We start from the raw sequence: 12,434 nt of genomic DNA on the forward strand, positions 1-12,434 counted from the left end.
CGGTCACATTTGCTGAATGAGTGATTAAATGGCTTGAGAGTCGAAATGTTGTTGGGGACTGAACCGAATACTAAACACCTTCAACACCATAACATATGAAACCTTGATGAAGACCACTTCATCATAATGTCCAGTAGTAATATACACAACGGCACTGCTGATCACATGCATACATAAGCCAGAGGAGTACCTGATAGCTCAAAAACTGCAATATTGATTATTTGATATCTAACCATACCTATGAGAACTAGATATTGGAACAAATGCTGAAGAATCAGATGATGGCAAATGACTGAAGTAGATTGAAATTAAGAAAAAATTGGGCTCCCTGGATATAGGTGGGTTTTCATGTGATGTTGACATTTCTTTGGGTTAATTATGGTACCCATAGTAGATGAACCATTGCTACTGACCCTAACTTACAACGGGATGCCTTTTTACATGTTCTTTTAAATTGTCACCTGTAATGCCCAGCCTGCCCTTCTGAAGAACTTCTCTTTCCTATTGGACCAGGCATCACTGCAGCTAGAATTAAATTAACTCAATAGCGGTAAAAGAAAACTTTTTCCTCTTCAATAACTCCAATAATGCTTAAAAAAATTAATTTCCATTTTTTTAGTTATCATTGTCATCAGTTTGATATTTCCTTTCAGTTTGCAATGATGTGTTTTAACTCTAAGTTTTGTGTAGTGATATTTGAAGAGAAATAGTTAATCCATAAAATCATACATGGTCTATCTTTTATTAGATTTTAAGTTAATTCACGTCTGGTATTTTTTATTTTTATGGGTTTATTTCACTGCTGTAGATATTTTTAATCTTCTGTAAGTTGGAAATTGCTATCTTAATGTTTTTAAAACCTGATATAAGTTTACATACAGGTACATGTAATGACTTGAACTGTAGCAGTTTCATTTGTTCTGCAGGCATCTACTTGTATATAGATTATTGTTCCATCCAATTTATATGCATATTGTGTCATGATGTGCACTTCTTTTTTTTGGGGGAGGATTGTTATTTTACAGGCCTGTCTCATTAAAGTTACTTAACTTAATACTGTACATATCACTAAGCATTTAAAAGGACTTGGTTTATTTTTAAGACATCATCACTAATATTGCCCAATACATATTGTTATATTTGACAATTTTTATGAAACTGTGCCCTACAGCTCACATTTATGCAAGGATTAAAATCATTTCTAGAGTTCCGAATTAGTGTCATAATCCTATCTAAACTTCCAATACCCCACCATTATACAACCAGCTGAAAAATTTTAGTGCATTGAATGGATTAAAGTAATTTCCAGAGTTTTGAATAATTGTCATAATTCCATAAAAACGTTTAAATTCCTCCTTAAGCAACCAGACGAAACATTAAAGTGAATTGAGCATCCATATAAATGATATTAGTTAAGGAGTTTCTAATTGCAATCATCACCTTTTCACAGATGATTTATATATATATATATATATATATATATATATATATATATATATATATATATATATATATATATATATATATATATATATATATATATATCACCCTGCTTGCCTTCATGACATACCTAATGTAATCAATTAAATGAATTCAGATCTTGCTGCTTCTGGACCAAGGAATGAATCCATTAGAGCAGGATGAAATGTCAATGCGGCTGTAATGATTATGTTTACCAGTGGAACGCCCCATGCGCAGAGGAATAGGGTAGTAGAGGAATTTATTCCCCTTGGATTTATTGGGCTGTCGTCCAGTGGGTAGGAGATCTCTGCCAAGAACAAGGGAATGAAACAAAATGTCAGTTAAGGGAAACACTTGAAGTTAGGCTTCAGATTATAAAAGTACAGGTGTCAACTCTGGAAGACAACGTTTAAGATGCCATTATCCTCACGCTAAAATGATAGCACAGGACTCCATACTTGTGAATACGGATGCATCAAAGTCGGCATCACCCTGTGCTTGCACAGTTTTCATTCCACACCAATGAGTCCTGAGCGAAAGCTGTGTTAACAAAAAAGAGAGCATTAGATACGTAACAGGCATTAAGTTTGCATCCCTGTAACTATACAATTCTCTTTTGTGTGGGGGAGGAAATGCCCTTACTTATTGTAATGTTTACATTAATTAGTGCTGGGGTATCTACACATTTTATTCCCCTTTATTCATATTAATACATTGTTTAGCATACGAGAACATTATTTATTTACATATAATTGTACTTTACAATATTATGTCCTCAGTTTTAAACTCCTCGCATGAATTTGTTTCTGTTTTCCCAATTTTAATAAGGTAGGTGTTACAATTACCGTGCACAGGTAGTATCGGCCTGAGGTTTTGATAATCATTTAACACTAGGTCTTATCTATTGACAGTATTTGGTGAAACTCGATGAGTGAGTCTCCCGCAAGGACTCTCCACCCAGTCTTCCTGTCATTTATACTTTGTACTTTCCGGCTTCACTTCGTGGAATTGTTTGATGTCTATGTTAAATGAGTTTGTAATTTTCCACAGACACAGAAGTGTGTTAAATATGGACTTCCCATCATTTTTTTCAAGGTTTTGGTCCTTGCACCAACCTCTTTTCTGTGAAAGCGTTGTTCCTCATTTAGTTCATTCCCAAAGTATCTTATGGTAATGCCTTTTTGGTGCTTTTTAACCTTCATACTTTCTTGGATTAGGAATGCGAGCGGTCAGTGTCCAGTTATGACACGAACAGTGCTTCGGCACTGACGGTGGCGTAGCTCCTGCCTATTTGCATGAAGTATGTTCTCTGGATCTCACTTAACTTCCTGATTATCCTTGAGTTATCTATCTATGTTCCCCCTATATCGCAGGCGTATGCAATGATCGGAATAGCAACTCTTTTGGTGAAAATGTTGACATTTGTATTATTGGGTGAATCTATTTATGTTTAAAGACCTTATGTGCTTCAAAGCCTTCAAATTCTACAGTTAGCATTTAAGGAGATTCCTGGATGCTGCGTCTACCTCTAAATTCCAAGTTACAAAGTCTGAGTCTTTCTTTACAAATGTATGTAATATTTTTACACAACTTCCTTCTGGGAGGGCATTCTGGGTAACTATCGAGTCCTTCAATCCTTTTTCTGATATTTCAGCATGCAAAAATTTAACTGCTAGACTCGGATTGTTCTTTGTTTATTTATTAATAGTAATGAGTCTCTTCGACTTGAAATATTTATGTGTGTTTAGTTTTTTCTCCAGATGCGCGTTCTCATCTTCCAGTCGATTGCCCTAGCTTCGAGTTGTAATGCCTTTGCTTGCCCTGATACCTCCTCTTTTTGGGTCAAATAGTTCTAGCCCTGTCACTTTAGGTATGGATTTAGAGAAGGTAAATGAACTAAAGTCTCTAGTGGAACATCAGTGATTTTAATTTGTTCAGATGATATGCCTCGTGTCGGAAATACAAGATTTATTGAAGGGTTCGGGAAAATTTTCTGACAAATAGACATAGTGCAACTAGTCCTTGAAGTTTATCATTTGAGAGTCCATACAATTTTCGCTTTTCCACGATTTTATGGCTTCGTGGCTGGAGTATATCGGAAGGCCCTCAAGGATTCGCTCACGCGCAAGTTCCTTTGAAGGCAGCAAGGATAAAGTGGTGTGTGCCATTTGAGGAAGGATTCTACTGTTGGCACATAATAGGAAATAGTCTGTTGTATGAAGTCGTATTTGAAATGGGGTTTTAGAATCGCCAAGATGTCCTGGCTGAAGGCCTTTGATTATTTTGATAATATGTAGAGCGAATAGTTTAATTATTTCCTTCCTGCATGAAATACCGCACAAGCGAGGATTTCAAGAAAGAGGTATGTGTCAACAAGCTTTTTTTGTGCGCAAACATTTATTTGTTTACATCGTAGAAGTAATCCCTGCTGCTAATTTTTATTGAATATATTTCTGATTGGTGAAAGAGGTACAAAATTGCGATTAAATATTAAATGTATAAATGTCCGTATGTGTGTTATTCTGTGTCCGCGTTGTGTATGAAAAAAGTTTCCGGGACAAGATAACACTATCGAACAACAAAAAACAAACACCCACCAAAGAATACGTCATCTAAATTTATTGTGGCGATGCTTTCTTTTTTTCTTTCTTAAGGAAGAAAAGAATCTGATCATTTCGCCCCTTATATTCTTTTTCCTTTCTTCTTTCCTGCACATTATCATACTTGATGCGTAGAGAATGGAAACAAAGAAAAGGGTTCTTTATTATCTTCATTTAAATGATAGAAATTATACCAAACACAACTCACTGAACCTTCTGGCATTTACTGAGCCACAACCATTTTTCGGTTTTTTATCGACCTAAGGTTTACTGGCCGCCACATTCTGAGTTTAGATGTTAATTATAAAATATAAATCTTTACATTGTTTAATATTTCTATTGATGAAGGAGACGTAAATTGTTAATGAATTTAAAGTAGTGTGTAACAAAGTCCTCTAGCATTTTAACCCGAGAAAAAATCTTAAAATAAAGTAAAAAGCCTCATTTTGTCATTATCAATGACATCTGAAGCAGGCTTAATACAAATAATCATTCAATACCTCATATAAAATATATATCTGAAGAAATTGTCCATTTTAGGGCGACGTATTTACTTTTGAGCATATTTGAGGATTAAATAAATATTTGTATCCGGTTTTTAATTGCATTTTATCCCCTATGACATCGCTTCGGTCTATTAGATGAATGAATATTCAATTTAAAAAAAAGTCCAGCTTAAAGTTTTTAGTCTTTCTCAATGTCATTTGAAATAATTAATTTCTCTATAATTACGACGAATCCTTAGCCGTAACTGTAAACTATGGCGAAAAAAAGATATAATGTATGGTGCCGCATTTTTGAGTTGATTTCATATGTTCAATCAATTTCTCCATTCATGTACATGCATGGACAAATGTACAGCTAGGACTTAAGTCGACATTGTGATGCCACCGCACGAGGCCGAAAATCGAAGCCCTCCGCATTCAAATAATCAAGTACTCCAGAGGCCTTCCCGGCACGAGAATTATTTGTTGTGCAAATGAAGAAATTTCTCCATTACTATTTCCCGAAGAGCTACGTAGAGCGTAGTGCGTCGATAGACATTAAAAATATGTAATTATTTCTTCGAAATACGACACATAATTGGCTCTCAAATCAACTACTAATTTCACCATCATCACCAACTGCACTGAAATAAATTGTTTGAATTTACTTTTTTTATTTTAATAAATTTTATTCCCCCATCTTTTTATTCTTAGTTTCAAGGCGATACGATTCTGCGTGCATTAATTCCTTGAAAAGTTGCAGAATTCACGGGAAAGAGAGCCTACTGAGAATAAAAGATGAAGGCGTATTTATTCCTTTTTGCCTTCGTGTACGTCGCTGTAATGATCCATGCTCGTGAAATGCCGGAAGCAGAGGGAACTGGCAAGAGGATTGCTCAACACGGAACAACTTATCCGTCTCTAGGGGAAATTTATGGTATGTATGGCGACCTAGCATTGATTTCAACAATATTTTGTATCTTAAATAATCTTAAAAATATTAAGTTAATTTACAAATAAATAAATATATTATTATTATTAGGTAATCTACCGGTCAAGGTAGGTTTTTGGATGGACATAATTACAAATTAAATAATTTATGACCTCTAGCAAAACACAACATCCTACTCTACATCAGGCCCCTCTTCATCTCTGAGCACTTCCTTCCTCCCTTCATCGCGTCCAACGTCCCTATCCTGTTCCTTCCCTTTCCTCGTTTGGCCAACATTCTCCCCTCTATCACAGTCTTCAACATCCCACTGCTGGTCAATACCCCCTTCATCCACTTTTCCTGCCTCCATAGGATTTCTCTCAACAAACCCCTCTCTTCGCCCACCATACCAAGTACTTCCTCATTTGTTTTCTTCTCTGTCCATTTCACCTTCTCCATTCTTCTCCACACCCACATTTCAAAAGCCTCCAGTCTGCGTCTATCCTCCTGCTTCAATGACCATGTTTCCCTGCCGCACATAGCTACGCTCCATAGCAAAGTTTTTACGAGTCATTTCTTAATATCCTTTCTCAAGGTACCTGTCATCCACTCCCTCCTCCTTGTGAAAGCCTCTTTGCCTAGCGCAATTCTTCTCCTCACGTCCCTACCACTTTGACCGTGTTGATCCAAAACAGAGATACGTAAACTGTTCTACCCGCCCCAATTTTTTCCCTCCTATTTTAATGTTTAGATTAAGCCTTTTTCTTTCAAAAAATCGCGAAACCTTTGTTATATTAATATTGATTCTCATCCCATACCTGTAGCACTGAATTTCCAATTCACTCAGCACTTCTTGCAGCCCCTTGGCTGACTGACAAACTAAAGCTTGGTAATCAGCAAACCTAACTAATTTTACGAATTCCCCGCCCACTTTCATTCCTACCTCCAGTTCTTCCCATGCCTCTTTCATCATTTCCTCTGCATACAGGTTCAACGGTGATAATGGGCAACCCTGCCTTACACCTCTTCCTAACACTGCCCTTCCGGACTCCCCGTTTCCCAGCCGCACCTGAGAAGTGTGAGACATGTACAGGTTGCGGATTAGCCTCCTTTCCCTTCAATATATTCCTATTTTCTGCAATATACTCATTAGTTTTTTCCAATTCACTCTATCAAACGCTTTTTCGAAATCTACGAAACAGGCAAATACCTCCTGGTTGTGTTCTATATTCCTCTCGATTAATAATCTCATTACTGCAATGGCATCACGTGTACCTCTCCCCTTCCTAAACCCAAACTAATCATCCCCTAAGTAATCATTTGCCCTACTCTCTATCCTTTTGCTTATGATCCTGAGAACAACTTTAGCTGCGTGGGATATCAAACTTATTGTCCTGTAGACCTCACATGATATAGCCTTTACCTTTTTCGGAATAGGAACTAAAACTGATCTCACGAAGTCTTCCGGCCAGATTCCCTCCTCATAAATACTACGAATCAGCCCATATAGCCTCTTCCTCCGATTTTTTCCTAAACATTTCCTAAACAAATAGTTCTGCGGGAATATAATCCACCCCCACGGCCTTATTTAGTTTCATCTCCCTTAATGCCCTTTCTATCTCATTGTCTAGTATGCCTGCACCTAAGCTGTCTTCCTCTACGTCATATTCTTTTTCTATGTCTAACTTTGTTGGTCGAAGTTCTTTACTATTCAGTTCTTATATATACTCCTACCATCTCTCTTGGATCTTTCTTGTGTCAACTATCACCTTACCCGTCTTATCTCTAACTGATAGCATAGTTCTCCCTTTCTTACTTCCCGATAATGATTATATCTATTATATATATATATATATATATATATATATATATATATATACACACATATACATATATATATATATATATATATATATATATATATATATATATATATATATATATATATATATATATATATATATACTCCGACTTTTGCCGATGGTTTGTCTCTTTCTCCTGATTAATGCCTATATAGTATACCGCTTTAAAAAATGACTCTCTATTCTTCTTTAAATTACTACTTTAGATCTTGACAAATTAAATTATATAGAATGCTTTACGATGCATATGGATATGAATATCGTGATGTTTTGTCATTTTTAGACATTATTATCGCATATGAATACCGAAAGTATTACGAAAAAATCTAAACCTTTACGTTATTTGATTTATAGACTTAACCAGTTCACCAGTTATATCGTTGGACGCTGATATATTATGATGACAAGTAAAAATTAGGTAGGAAATAGAGAAGAGCATGGGATCATTTGAAGAATTTGAAATTAACCTGAAAAAATGAGTTCAGAAGGAATATTTTCCTTTGTTTTAACGATGCGACAATATATTAACCAATGAGTAATGTTGTTTGTTGTATGTCTTTGTTGTTTGTCTGTTACCTTGTACGTAATTTGTTGAACCATGGCTATGTACTATATGCTAACAATTTTGTAAATGGTAGTGTATTCAACAAAATTGAATAACAGCTTGATCACTAGTTATCAGTTCTATGCATCGCCAAGGTATATTTTATCTTGAATAAAATGAGTTTAAACATTGTAAGCCACATGAATACTTTTAAGATTAAAAAGAAACACGCGTTGTTGTTAAATAAGTGCGTGGAGTTGTTTAAAACATTCGAAGAACAATTATTCATTAATTTTATATCAAGAGAACTGGAATCCCATGCAAGTGAGTTAATGTGTCCTTCTCATCTTTCTAGCCACATCACGATTCATAAGAGTCAATATTCATAACATTAATGGTCTTACCTAGAGTAATATTACCATTTAATGGTATCTGGGTACCTTAAAGGGACTGAAAACTTATTCAAATTATATTGTCTGACCAAGAAGTGTCTTTTATTTTCCCGGATGGATGGACGAACAGGTGGTTGTTTATGTGAGTATGTTTCATGGAGAAAACCCGTGGAAATACGGAAATTTCATTGAAGATTTTGAATGAAACTGTGAAATATCGCGTAAAAGACTATGATATGCTCATCTTAGCATGTAGTGATATACCAAGGAGCATAAACTTAATGGGTTTCCAGATGGCGTCTACTCGTTTTGGGATTCATAGAAGAAATGTTGAAAATTCAGGACATTCTTCAGCTAAAATAATGTAAAAATTCAAGAGAAATTATGGATTTTGTTAACTGGGATATTATATTAACGGTTTGGAGGATGCTGCTCTCGTTCGATCATGGGTGACTATCAGAATTCAAACCACAGCCTTCACGGTGTCCTAATAGACCTCTTTTTCTTACCGGCCAAAATGTCGCCATGGCACTTTCGACTGGTTAGTACAAGCCTTAGAAACGGAGCTTGGCACTATCCAGGGTGCTGGTCTCAAGAACCTGGCGTAGGGGCTACCGTGCAGAGAAGTGCAAGCAGTGACATTGAAAGGTTAGTGGTTTTCCGGTGTGTTTAGTGTGTATTGTGTGTGTAGTCTGTGTTGTGTGGTTTCCCGTGAATGCTGAGCAGTGAAACCCTGCGAGTCGCCATCCCGTGGTTCTGGTCATGGTGAATGACAGAATGCCTCAGCCCACTGGGCATAAGCTCCCACCTGTGGTATTGTGGGATCGCACTTTACGAAGCATAACTAGAGCAAAGAAGGCTCCGATATCGCTGGACAACGCATCAGAACTGGACCACTGGGTCATTAACGAGTGGGAAAAGATTTTTGGAGAAGAAGCCTTACTAGAGGCAACTAAAATGTGCCTACGCGTCCCACCTCGAAGATCCCGCGGCTGTAGCGTCCCGGCGTACCACGCCCCAAGAATGGTAACCAAAGGCACCCAAACAGAGTGGGCCACATAAACTGTTAGCCCTGCTTCACCAGAGATGGATGCTATTTCTCCGGGCCCGTTTTCTCCACCTGTCATTCAGTCGCCTACCGTCATAACGGTTTCTGAGGTGACACGTGAAACCCCGCCCGAGGATAATTTGCCTCCGCGTCGCGACGCACACACTGCAGCACGTAACGCGCCATCTAGGTCTGGGGTACCCACGGCCAGCACAAACGACAGGAACGGCGTACCACCACTGAATAGGCACTTAGGAGAAGCATCCGGAAGACGGCGGCGCCGGAGAAGTCGTAAGCGAAATATGGCAGGAGGGAATGGGGACGCCCCACTGAGGAGATACCTCCGGAAGAGGAAACACGAGGCTACGCCAGACCTCACATAGATGGAGCCCATAGGCTATTGATGACCGGTGGTCACCAGCATCGGCCCCGCGGAGAAAAGCGAGACAAGCACGGGTACCAGCCGGGTCCCCGACACCAGGCACCCGAACCCTTTCTGCACCGTCATAACAGCTCTAAAGACGGGCCTGCGGACCACTTCGTTCACCACCATCACCTACGGCCGCCGCTGCGCCGGTCAGGACTTTAGGACCATCGCGGGACTCACTTCCAGGAACACCCATCAGCCAGCCTTGATCTGCCATACCGCGAACACGGTTACTACTGTGGTCCGGTATCTGAGAACCAGAGGCTACCGGGAATGGGCGCGTGGAATCCGATGTGGAATCCTATGGCTCCGGTACCTCCTCGGTTTCTAAAACAGCTCCCCGAACAGCCCCACCCGATGTGGTCCTACCCGGGCTGGGGCTTTCCCGCAGGGCTGCACCCCCTGCTCCTTTTCTAACCGCCGCACAGTACCAAGGGGAACGACAATCGTACCCACCAGCTCCAAGGGAGAGGAGGGCGCGGAGCCGACCGCCCGCTGACTTTAACCTGCCCACTCCTGACTTGGTGCACCACGCCAGACGCCCTCGGGAAGCTATTCCGCGCCCCACGTTAGAACTCCCTACGGAGAGGCAGATGGAATGGCTCCTTCGAATAGGGATCCTGGAGGATGGGGATGACGAGTCACTGGAGGACATTGTGAAGGATATGGTAGAGGAAGGGGCAGCCCACCACCCTCGACGTCAGTCGCAGAGAATCGGGCGACCCGATCGATAAAGGGAGACTGCAGTTCCTCTACAAAGTGAACAGGGCTGCAGCCCTTCGACACATAATCTCCTCATCCCCAGGGTGCGACGTATCAGCCGATGTGGTGGCCGACGTTTTGTCTAATGCAGAAGTAAGCCTTGGTGACTCCTTGCCCCCATCGGTAATTCCGGAGCTGTTCTTTAGCAAGCAGCATCGGGAGGCGGCGACTCTCACGCGACCGATTACTCCGCTGGAAGTCCACAGACGATTGCAGGTGGCCAAGAAAACGGCTCCTGACCAGGATGGGGTCGCGTACAGGGACTGGAGACTGGGTGGACTCAGACGGGAGAGTGCTGGCCGCGGTGTTCGACCGCTGCCTACGCACCGCGCGAACTCCGAAGGCCTGGAAGTCCTCCCGCACGGTACTTCTCCACAAAGGGGGGGAGTTACATGACATATCCAACTGGAGGCCCATAGCCCTGCTCCCCACTATGGCTAAGGTATTTACCGGCATCCTAGCAGACAGAGTGTCAAGGTGGGCATTGCAAAGCCGACAAATTTCATTCCCCACCCAGAAGGGCTTCATCCCGGCGACGGAAGGGTGCTTTGAGTACAATTTCCTCCTTCAAGCGGCCATTGATGACGCTCGAAGGAACTACAAGGAGATTGCGATTGCCTGCCTGGACCTTGCCGATGCCTTTGGCTCCGTCCCCCACCCTCACATCCTCCGCACCCTAAGGACAATGGCTGTGCCGGAGTCGATGATACAGTTAATATCCGCGCTGTATACCGGCACGACGACCATCGCCGAGCTGAAGTCAGAGACCACGGATCCCATTGCCATCCACTGCGGAGTGAGGCAGGGTGATCCGCTGTCCCCGCTGCTCTTTAACCTCGCTATCGAGCCACTAATCCGAGCAATACTCAACACGCGGGGCACCACGGCGTACCGCTTTGGGCCGACGTCCCTGTGTGTTTTGGCCTACGCCGATGACCTGGTCGTCGTGGGCTGGAGCACGGGTATGCTTCGGAGCATCCTGCACGTGGCTAGCAGAGCAGCCGACTGGTGCGGGCTCCAATTCAAGCCGAGGAAGTGCGCGAGCCTACCCCTCGAATTCCGGACTTCCGGGGACCACTATATGTATCTGGGTTCCCCCGCGGGATTTAAAACATGTACATCCCCAACCACCACCCTGGAAAGCCTTATGGTTGACCTTGCATGCCTCAAGGCCAGTGACCTCCTCCCATGGCAGAAACTCGACGCTCTGAGGACTTTCCTCCTGACGAGGATGTTCTTTCCACTGAGAGTGGCACTGGTTTCCCGCAAAGACCTGGACCAAGCCGATAGGGCTATCCGGAAGGCGGTCAGGTCCTGGCTCTTCCTCCCGGTACGGGCCAGTACGGAGATCCTCCACCTTCCAAGCCATGCTGGGGGCGGAGGCTAAATGCCACTACCGCATGAAGCCAGCATCCTGGCTATTGTGCAGGTGTACCGGATGCTCACCTGCAAAGACGCGACCATCCGAGATGCGGCGTGATATGGCCTCCGAGACTCCGTGCACAAACGCATGGGGAAGAGCGGCCCTCCTCCGGACAGGCGGGTAATGTGCCTCTATCTGTCAGGGTCGATGGAAGGCGACCTGGGAACCGACGCAGGAGAGATAGCGTCCACATGATCGAGGGCCAGAAAGGCCATAAGATGCCTGGCCCCCCTCTGCGCTCCAGAGTGGGAGTGGAGTGAGATGCGACGGGAGATCTCCCTTCGGGTGAGAAACCCCACACCATCAACCGAGCTGTGCATCATCCCACCATCTGCCCGGCACCGACTAACCACCGTCCTCAGGGGGGCTGTGTCGGAGTGCTTCCGCCGCCGCCTGGTGGCAAAACCTGACCAGGGCAGGATGATGGAGGTGGTCACAGCGAGCGCGGAGGGGAGCCACTTCATAATGTCTGGGGAGCACACTCGCCTGGTGGACTGGG

The sequence above is a fragment of the Hetaerina americana genome, unplaced genomic scaffold (genome assembly GCF_022747635.1).
Source record: "Hetaerina americana unplaced genomic scaffold, ioHetAmer1.1.p SCAF_11, whole genome shotgun sequence".
Lineage (NCBI taxonomy): Eukaryota > Metazoa > Arthropoda > Insecta > Odonata > Calopterygidae > Hetaerina > Hetaerina americana.